General features: G+C 42.5%; 1 pseudogene; it reads left to right on the plus strand.

Moving 5' to 3' along the window:
* Positions 1 to 1,006: 1,006 nt before the first annotated feature.
* On the plus strand, positions 1,007 to 3,134 carry LOC148017380 (cytochrome P450 CYP736A12 pseudogene; annotated as a pseudogene).
* The last annotated feature ends 5,897 nt before the right edge of the window (positions 3,135 to 9,031 follow it).

Consider the following 9,031-nt stretch of genomic DNA (forward strand, 5'->3'; position numbering starts at 1 on the left):
GGTCTATTGTTTGCAAAGCTTTGTGAACAAAGGTTATTTTATATTGGCGTGAATGGTGCTATGACCATGCCTCTTCTAGATGTGAAAGGGACCGTCCGTGAGGAAGGAGAACCGTGCATCTTTTTCTCTTGCCGAGAGAGTGCTTTCTTCCAACCCAACATTGGAGGGTAGTTGGATTTTCAAGCATGGGAGAAGATTTTTTTGTTGTGTGAGTGCAGTCGTTGTCTCTCAAAACAAGTCAACAAGGGTCATGAAATGGTCACATCCCTATCCTTGTCCATTAAGGTATTTACAAGCTCTAAGCTCCTCGATACCTAAGTGAAAGAGTAATATCATGCTTGGCTTATTCCACCACTGTACTTGTGGCCATGAATATCAATGGTCTTTTACAAGTATTTAAGATACGAGGTTTCTTGTGTTGTGTGAGTGCAGTCGTTGTGTCGTTTTTTCAGAGATGTCTTCGCATGTTCTTTTCGCTGGGCATGTCTGGTGATGCGATTCTGGATAGAGCGACTCTTAACAGCTTGTTTAATTAGTAGATCGCAGACGTATTCTTCCAACCCAACATTGGAGGGTGGTGCTGTCCAATGGTTGGATTTTCAAACATCGGGTAAGACTTATTGTGTTATGTGAGTGCAGTCGTTGTGCCGTTTTTGGCAGAGATGTCTTCGCATGTTCTTTTCGCTGGGAAATTGGAATGTCTGGTGATGAGATCCTGGAAGTGGATAGAGCGACTCTTAACAGCTTGTCTAATTAGTAGATCGCAGAGGTATTCAAGACGACGTCTGGCTGCAGTGAATTTCAAGCAGAGTCGCAGACTTTTTACCTCTCGTCACGTGTTACCGCGGGATGACTTGACTACGTCTCAAGACTCACATATTCAGCACATAGCTCTGGCATATATCAGATTCCAACTTGTAGCCGAGACATAGATCATTGGACGTCTTATATTAAGCCATCACACACTTAAGCTAATCGCACTAAACGTACGATTTGAGAGATGGCTATGGCGGCGGTGCTTAATGGCATTAATAATTATAATAATATAGTGGGTGGCGGCTGGGCGTTGTGCGCTACGATAGCAGCAGTAGTACTAGTGTACGTCTGTAGAATGATGAAGGGGGATGGTGTCGGGAAGAGCAGGCAGCAGCTGCCGTCGCCGCCGGGCTGGCTGCCAATACTGGGGCATCTCCACCTGCTGGCACGGGACCCACTGCCCCACCGGGCCCTGTACCAGCTGGCCAAGAAGCACGGCCCGCTCATGTTCATGCGCCTGGGGTCGGCCCCGACGATCGTGGTGTCGTCGCCGGAGCTGGCGAGGGAGGTCCTGAAGACGCACGACCTGACCTTCGCGACGCGGCCATGGACGGCGGCGGGCGAGCACATGTTCTACGGCTGCACGGACGTGCTGTGCTCGCCCTACGGCCCCTACTGGCGGCAGGTCCGGCAGATCTGCGTGTTGGAGATGTTCGGCCCCAAGCGTATGAACGAGTTCCTCCCTATCCGGGCGGAGGAAATGGCGGCCGTGGTGCGCTCCGTGCGGGACCGCGCCGGCAGCGTCCTGGAGATCCGACCTATTCTCTTCGACTTGCTCTGTAACGTAGTCTTCCGGATGACTGTCGGCATGAACGCCCGCGAGATGGCCTCCGTGGTGCCGGGGGTCGACTTCTCCGAGGTGGTGATGTACAACCTGTCGAAGCTCCTGGGCGCCTTCAACATCGGCGACGTCTTGCCGTGGCTGCAGTGGCTGGATCTCCAGGGCTGCGTCCGCCAGATGAAGGCGCTCTCCAACAAGAGCGACGCCGTCCTCCAGGCAGTCCTCGACCGCCGGCGCGCCGATGATCATTGCACGCACGTTGGGCAGACAACGTCGTCAAGTCGCCGAACCGACCTCCTGGATCTCTTGATCTCCTTGCAGAGGACCTCTGACAGCAAGATCACGGACGACAATGTCAAAGCAGTCCTATACGTATGTGACACGTGAAACCTGATCATGTCTGATCGCTCCACACACACACACACACACACACACACACACACACGTGAGTATGAATGGGCGAATGCTTTTTGAGATGCTACACAATTACTCAATAAGCAACAGTGACTGATTATATAGCTGCCCTTGTACTCATTGTAGTGTGAGTATAAATAAACGAATGCTCTTTGATGTGCTAGAGAATAAGCAAGAGTGATAGTTTCTCTTGCGATACGCAGCAAGACTAAGTGCATCAACTAGCTCTTACGATACGCAATATTAATTTAATTGCAACTCGTGATTGGCACTACAGGACATGTTTGCTGCTGGAGTGGACACATCGACAATCACAGTCGAATGGGGTATGGCGGAACTACTGAAGAACCCGGGGGAACTAGAGAAGCTAAGGGCTGAGATAGACGCGGTGGTGGGGAAGGAGCGCATGGTGGAGGAGTCTGACATGCAAAACCTCCCATTCTTGCAGGCAGTGGCGAAGGAGGTAATGCGACTGCATCCAGGGGGGCCTCTCATGTTCCCACACTTGTCCACCCAAGCTTGTGAGATAGCAGGCTTCCACATCCCGGCCAAGACTCGCCTCTTAGTCAACGTCTGGGCCATTGGTAGGGATGAGGCTTCTTGGGACAAACCAACGGATTTCTGCCCGGACCGGTTCATGGGTAGCAACCTCGACGTCAAGGGCCACCACTTTCAGCTCCTCCCCTTTGGATCTGGTCGCCGTGGGTGCCCTGGCATGCCCTTAGCCATCACTGTTGTCCAGACTGTTCTCGCCACTCTTGTGCATGCCTTCGATTGGTCCCTCAAAGACCCTAACCAAGACATGTCCGAGCTCTTTGGTATCACCATTTGTATGGCTTCTCCCCTTGTTGTAGTGGCAAAACCTAGGCTCGCAGACCACCTCTACCTCGCATAACATGGCGTTTATAAAAAGAATAACATCTCATCAGTGAGCATAGGCATGATATTCCCTTATGAGTGTCGCCGTTTTATTCGATTCTTCAAACAGTTAGTACTGCAGTTTGTCATAAAGCCTCATAAGATAGTTTCTTGAAGATCTAAGAGCTTATCAGTTCTATATTAGCGCCAAGACGCTCTACCTAACTCTATTGAGTCCTCCTTCCGTGTATGCAAATGTAAATATTCCACCTTCTAATACATCTCTTACTTGCATATTTAAAAAAGAACTTTTGTGGAAAGAAAATGTGTTTTGATATTATGTTTTATTGCGTGCAAACTTCTAACACCGTCTAGAGTCTAAACAAGTTCACGAACAGCACATATGATAAAAGACACAATAACTTTTTAATTAACTTCTCTTCCAAAGGCTTCGATGGGTATTTATCTCAACAATAAATGTCAATCTTCCATGAACATTCAATAGAAGACTAGCTATTCAAGATTTCGAGTGATGAATAACACAACATGATTTAGTTATCATAACCAAGGCTCAAAAGCTAAAAATATTATTAAAATTAATTAAAACTTTCAAGTTAATATTTGCAAATGAATGGGAAAGTTGAGCATATAAAGTACACATTTGCTAGACCTTAAATTTTTTTTGTGATGTTGATATTGGCAATGTTAATAGCTTGAATCCACTATAAAGAGATATACACTAACCATCATAAATATTGATGTTGAGAGTGTTAATGGGTTGATGTTTCTCGAAAAGGTATAAGCTAACCATCATAAATGTTCTATAATTTCTCAAGAAAAGTATAAATTTAATGCTTAAATTGGATTATGAATCATGACAAAAAATAGACAAATTTTGAATAGAAAACATACGTAATTGATACATCAGGCTAATAAAGCAAGTGCACAAATCATAGAGTAGTTTCATTCATGTCATCATCATTGTACATCATTAACCATATCCTCTACTAATTAGAAAGGTAAGAATGTAGATGCAAATGCTACGTAGACATGAAGACAAATATATATATCTAGATATTTGGTGTGAATCTAGGCATTTCCAACAACTCTCGCTACACCCATCAATAGGATTCACAGAAAATATCATGTAAGTAACCCATCCTTAAATATTATAATGAAGGAATCAAAGAATTGAAAGACAAAGTGATTCAACAACTTATGGAAAGAACACCCTACTCTCTTAAAATACAAGTCAGTAAAACAAAATGGAAGCATAGACATGGTTGCTAGACATGCATTTAAAAGTGCATGTAAGTTCTCATGTAATCTCACGTGTAAAAGCACAACCCTATAGCAAACCCTAACACTAATAAAAAAGTGCTTTTATATTCATCTGAAATTCCAAGCTTTTACATTTAGTTAAATGGAAATTCAAACCATATCCTCTACTAATTAGAAAGGTAAGAATCTAGATGCAAATGCTACGTAGACATGAAGACCAATATATATATATATCTAGATATTTGGTGTGAATCTAGGCATTTCCAACAACTCTCGCTACACCCACCAATAGAATTCACAGAAAATATCATGTAAGTAACCCATCCTTAAATATTATAATTAAGGAATCAAAGAATTGAAAGACAAAGTGATTCAACAACTTATGGAAAGAACACCCTACTCTCTTAAAATACAAGTCAGTAAAACAAAATGGAAGCATAGACATGGTTGCTAGAAATGCATTTAAAAGTGCATGTAAGTTCTCATGTAATCTCACGTGTAAAAGCACAACCCTATAGCAAACCCTAACACTAATAAAAAAGTGATTTTATATTCATCTGAAATTCCAAGCTTTTACATTAAGTTAAATGGAACTTCAAACACACTCAAGTTCAATAGTATGGCTACTCGTGTTATGGCTTTCCTTTCCTAAAGAAGGGAAAAGTAGATCACACATTGAACTATGGTCCTAAATTTATCTATGATGTTTCTACCTATTCTTCATTTGTACTTATGTTTCTATTTTATGGTTTTTGTTTGTATGTTAAGCTTTATAAACGTGTTGTTAAGTGCCCATTTAATATATATAGTTATCTAAAAGATAATCACAACTTTAAAAGCAAATTTGGTTGTAATGATAATCATACACTACAACATATAGACCAAATAACTATGTTTAAAGCAATGGATTTATTCATGGAAAAATTTGCACGCATCATCTCTATTCATGTCCCTATTAGTGACACAACAAAATTGTCGCTATTTGCATAGCTATATGCATTGCTACTTGTAATAACGATGCAAATAGCAATGTATATAGTGACACAAATATTGATGCATATAGTGATGGTTGCAAAGTAAATTTTCAATGCAAATAGCAAAGGTTATAAAGGGAAAAAAATTAGGTGGTAGGGCATGCGGCCTTGCTACCCTTCTAGCTATATACACTAAATACCATTGCATAATTTAATTACCAATGTAAGATACACTTAATGTCCAAAAATTATACATCATGATTTGCCAAAGACAAGGAATCCATTGATTGCAAAAGCTAGATATAATCAATCTGAAAAGTTATTACTTAAGGAGATTCTTTATCACTTATTTAAGCTTGAGATGAAGAGCTTCACTTCAAGCTTTCATGGCAATAGTCAAACCCTGAGCTATGTATATCAATCCCATTGATATTTTACTTACTCCAACTTCTTCCAAACTTGTTTGAGTCCTTTAGGGGGAGCGTTTGGATATTTGTAAGAGTCCCATTGTGCCTCACTCCATCATCCACATCAGTAGAAGCCCCAAGACAGCCAGTGTAATGGCCTCATGCTACAACATAGATACACCAATCAAAGACTCCCTAAGCTAGAAGGATAAAGAAACCGCCAACCCCCATGCCAATGATGGATACCTAGTAAGATCCTTGAGCGAAGAGGATAAACAAATGACCATCTTTCAAGAGTTCGCGATGCACATCTCTAAGATAAAGAACTCCTTATGCCAAGAGTCTAAAGAAATGGCCACCTACCATGTTGAAGAGAATCAAAGTTGCACAATAGAAGACTTGCAATGCCATGAGTATAAAGAAATGAACACCCCCCATGAAAATGAAGGATATCTAGCAATATCCTTGTGATGGGAGAGTAAAGAAACGAACAATGCAACAAAAAAAAAGAAAAGGAGCAAAAATTAGCTGCAGGAAGAGAAAGAAGATGGAGGCCCAAAGCTAATGCATGGGCGTAACTTGAGAACATAACACCATCCCCTGAGGCAAAGGACAAGACTTCCATATCGACTCCTAAGCCTTAATAATCCAAGTTTGTGAATAGGAGAAAGTGGGTGACATTTGCTAGAGCAAGTGACCATCCACTCCTGTGAACTCAACAAGGAGTTAACCATCTATACTAAAATGGCCAATTCAGAGCAGAAAGAGCCATCATATAGCAAAGTTGAGGCAAAGGCTGGGGTGCCTCTTGTGTGGACTGATCACAATGAATGGATCTTTGTGAATTGGTCCCAATTGGTGGAGTTATGTAGTAATGACACTAAGTCTATGCTTACCATGAAGGTGAACTTCAAGGAGGTTCCTTCTCTTGAGAAGCCCACTTGTGCATTCAAGCTCATTCCACTCTCTGTGAGATCAACGTAGTTGGTTGGCTACGTGATCAAGCCAAGTTGGTTCGAAGGAGGCTTCACCCTCCAAGTCTCTCATGATGGATGCAGCTCATCATGGAGCATTGGAACAAGCTAGGTATAAAGACTTAGGCTGCATATGCATTCCAAAGATAGATCTAGACATAACAAGGTCTCCAATGGAAGTGGCTTTGACTTGTGTTGGTGGGGCACAACACTAGCCCACACCAACCTCTTGTGTCTTAAGGTATTATATGATTGTTGAAGGCCAAGTCAAAGTAGTCAGGATGTAGCAGGTAATGGCATGTGCCATGCAAGCTAGGTGATTTGGTGCTATGTATTTGATGGATCTTGAAGCAATCAATGCCTTAGCGATTGATTTGGCCATCGAAGAACCCAACATACATGTAGGCACAACATAGAATGATGGGTTACCTACATAACTTGTGCCTAATAAGGTTGTATCCGGGTGATAGAGGCTATATTGTTTTTTACCAGAGGGGAGATGACCCTTGCATTGCAAGCATAGCAATTTGATGCAACTCCTCAAGTTTCCATGATTTGTCCATATGCTCCAGCTCTCTAGTCAAACCAAGAAGACCTTTCCTAACCCTCTTCCAAGTGTGCTTCAAAGTGGAGAAGGATACTTTATGTGAGTGCAATGGACCTCATGCTGCATGCAAAGAGATATATAGCAACATTATGTATTCCTTTGCATGTTCCTATTCCAAGTGCTCTTGTCCCTCAAAGTTCCAAGTGAAGGAACACAAACAACACAATGTATTGGGATCACACCTTTCATGCAAGGACACATGCCACCTTTGCAAGACAGGGGTGTGCCCCCTTCAAAATAAATACTCGTGCCACCAAAGTGCAAATTAGGGCAACTAAGGCCCAACTTTCTTCAAGGGGAGGTGCATACTCAAGATGCACCTCTTGGATTGTCAAGCATGTGGCTATCCCAGAGTGGTCAAATGCTACCTCAAGCAGGTGGAGGGATACAATCACTATAGTATGGTCAAATGCTCTCTCTTACCTTCAATGTAGATTGACAGATTTGGTCAAACTATGTCTCCTCTTGCAAGGCGCCGCCTTCTAGGTCCTTTTCCTTCTATGTGTGGCTTGTAAATATGCTTAGTAGGTGGCCTGATTGATGTGCCTAATAAAAGTTAAGTATTTGTAGTCAAAGTGTGAATGGGATACTCCATAGTTGTAAATAGAGTCAATGGGTGGTACTTGTGCAAGAATGTGAAGTGTTTTTATAGGCAAACTATAACATAAAGAGATATTGGTAAACTATAATATAGATAATATATGTGAATATCCTCTCTCTATTTTTTGAATTTCTCTCTCCCCCTCCCTCTCTCTGTATACCTTTCCCCCTCACTCTATCCCTCTTCCTCTTTCTACCTCTCATTTTCTCTCTATCTCTATTCCTTTCTCTCTATTTATTTATTTATTTATTTATCTCTACTCCCTAGCCCCTCTATTGTTGAGATGACAAGCTCAACACATGTGGACATTGATGATGGACCGCCTGGTTAGATGGGTCCACATGTCTATACTTAGCACGTCGGTGTTCATTATGACTCTCACATGGCCACTGACTCATTACTTATTATATTCAGGTTGTTACACCTATTTACATCTGGCATAGTTATAGCGCCAGTCGACTAGTGTAGTTGGTTATGCATTGTTTGACTTAATAGGCCACTTTCCTTTATGTTGTATCTTATCTATACTTTGTGTACATTGTAAAGTGTGTGAAAGAAGAAGAAGAAACCGGCAAGAGAACGTTTTTGGCCTCCATCTCTCTTCTTGTCTCTTGAGTGAGCTTCTCCTTGTGCATTCTGTGTGTGTTCAGCGCAGCATCTTGAGTAACTCCCCCCACCACGCGATTCTTGACATGGTATCAGAGTCGCGCCACTGAGAGAGGCTGATTTTGAAGGCTAAAGTGAAGGAGAAGAAGCAAGGTTCGAGCAAGCAAGCCACGGGTAAGAAGCTCTCCCATCCTTCCACTCTTTCTCTTGAATAGTGCCTGTGGAGGCACCGGAAGCAAGGCAGAGCACAAATCTCAGATTGCAGTGAGATTTGGTGTGCACGAAGAGCGCTGTGTATTCTGCAGATAATCCCTTTAGGGCACTCCCGCAGCTATTTTGGGCATCTGAGGTCGTTTCAGGGCCCGTTTTAGAGCCGCAAGGTTGCGGACATCAGTTTCAGGGTACACTGTGACTTCGACTGTATTGACCAAAAGTGGGTGCGCAAGTTACAGATTTCAGATCTGTAAGTTCAAAGGTGTTTACTAGTGAGTAAACACAAGGTTTATCTGCAAACAGGTTACACATTGTATGTATTGTTGAGCAGATAGTGAAAAAGGCTGTCTGGTGTATTGCTGTGCACTACAAGTCGAGGGTTGCAGAAGATTTGCTTGATGTTTGGTACTAATTTTGTGATAATGGCAGAGAACAGTGGAAGCCCCATCATTGAGAAGCTCGACAAGAACAACTACCCTTCATGGAAGTTCCGTGTCAC

Source organism: Lygodium microphyllum, chromosome 22 (genome assembly GCF_053477565.2).
Source record: "Lygodium microphyllum isolate KBCC chromosome 22, Lygodium_microphyllum_v1.1.10, whole genome shotgun sequence".
Classification (NCBI taxonomy): domain Eukaryota; kingdom Viridiplantae; phylum Streptophyta; class Polypodiopsida; order Schizaeales; family Lygodiaceae; genus Lygodium; species Lygodium microphyllum.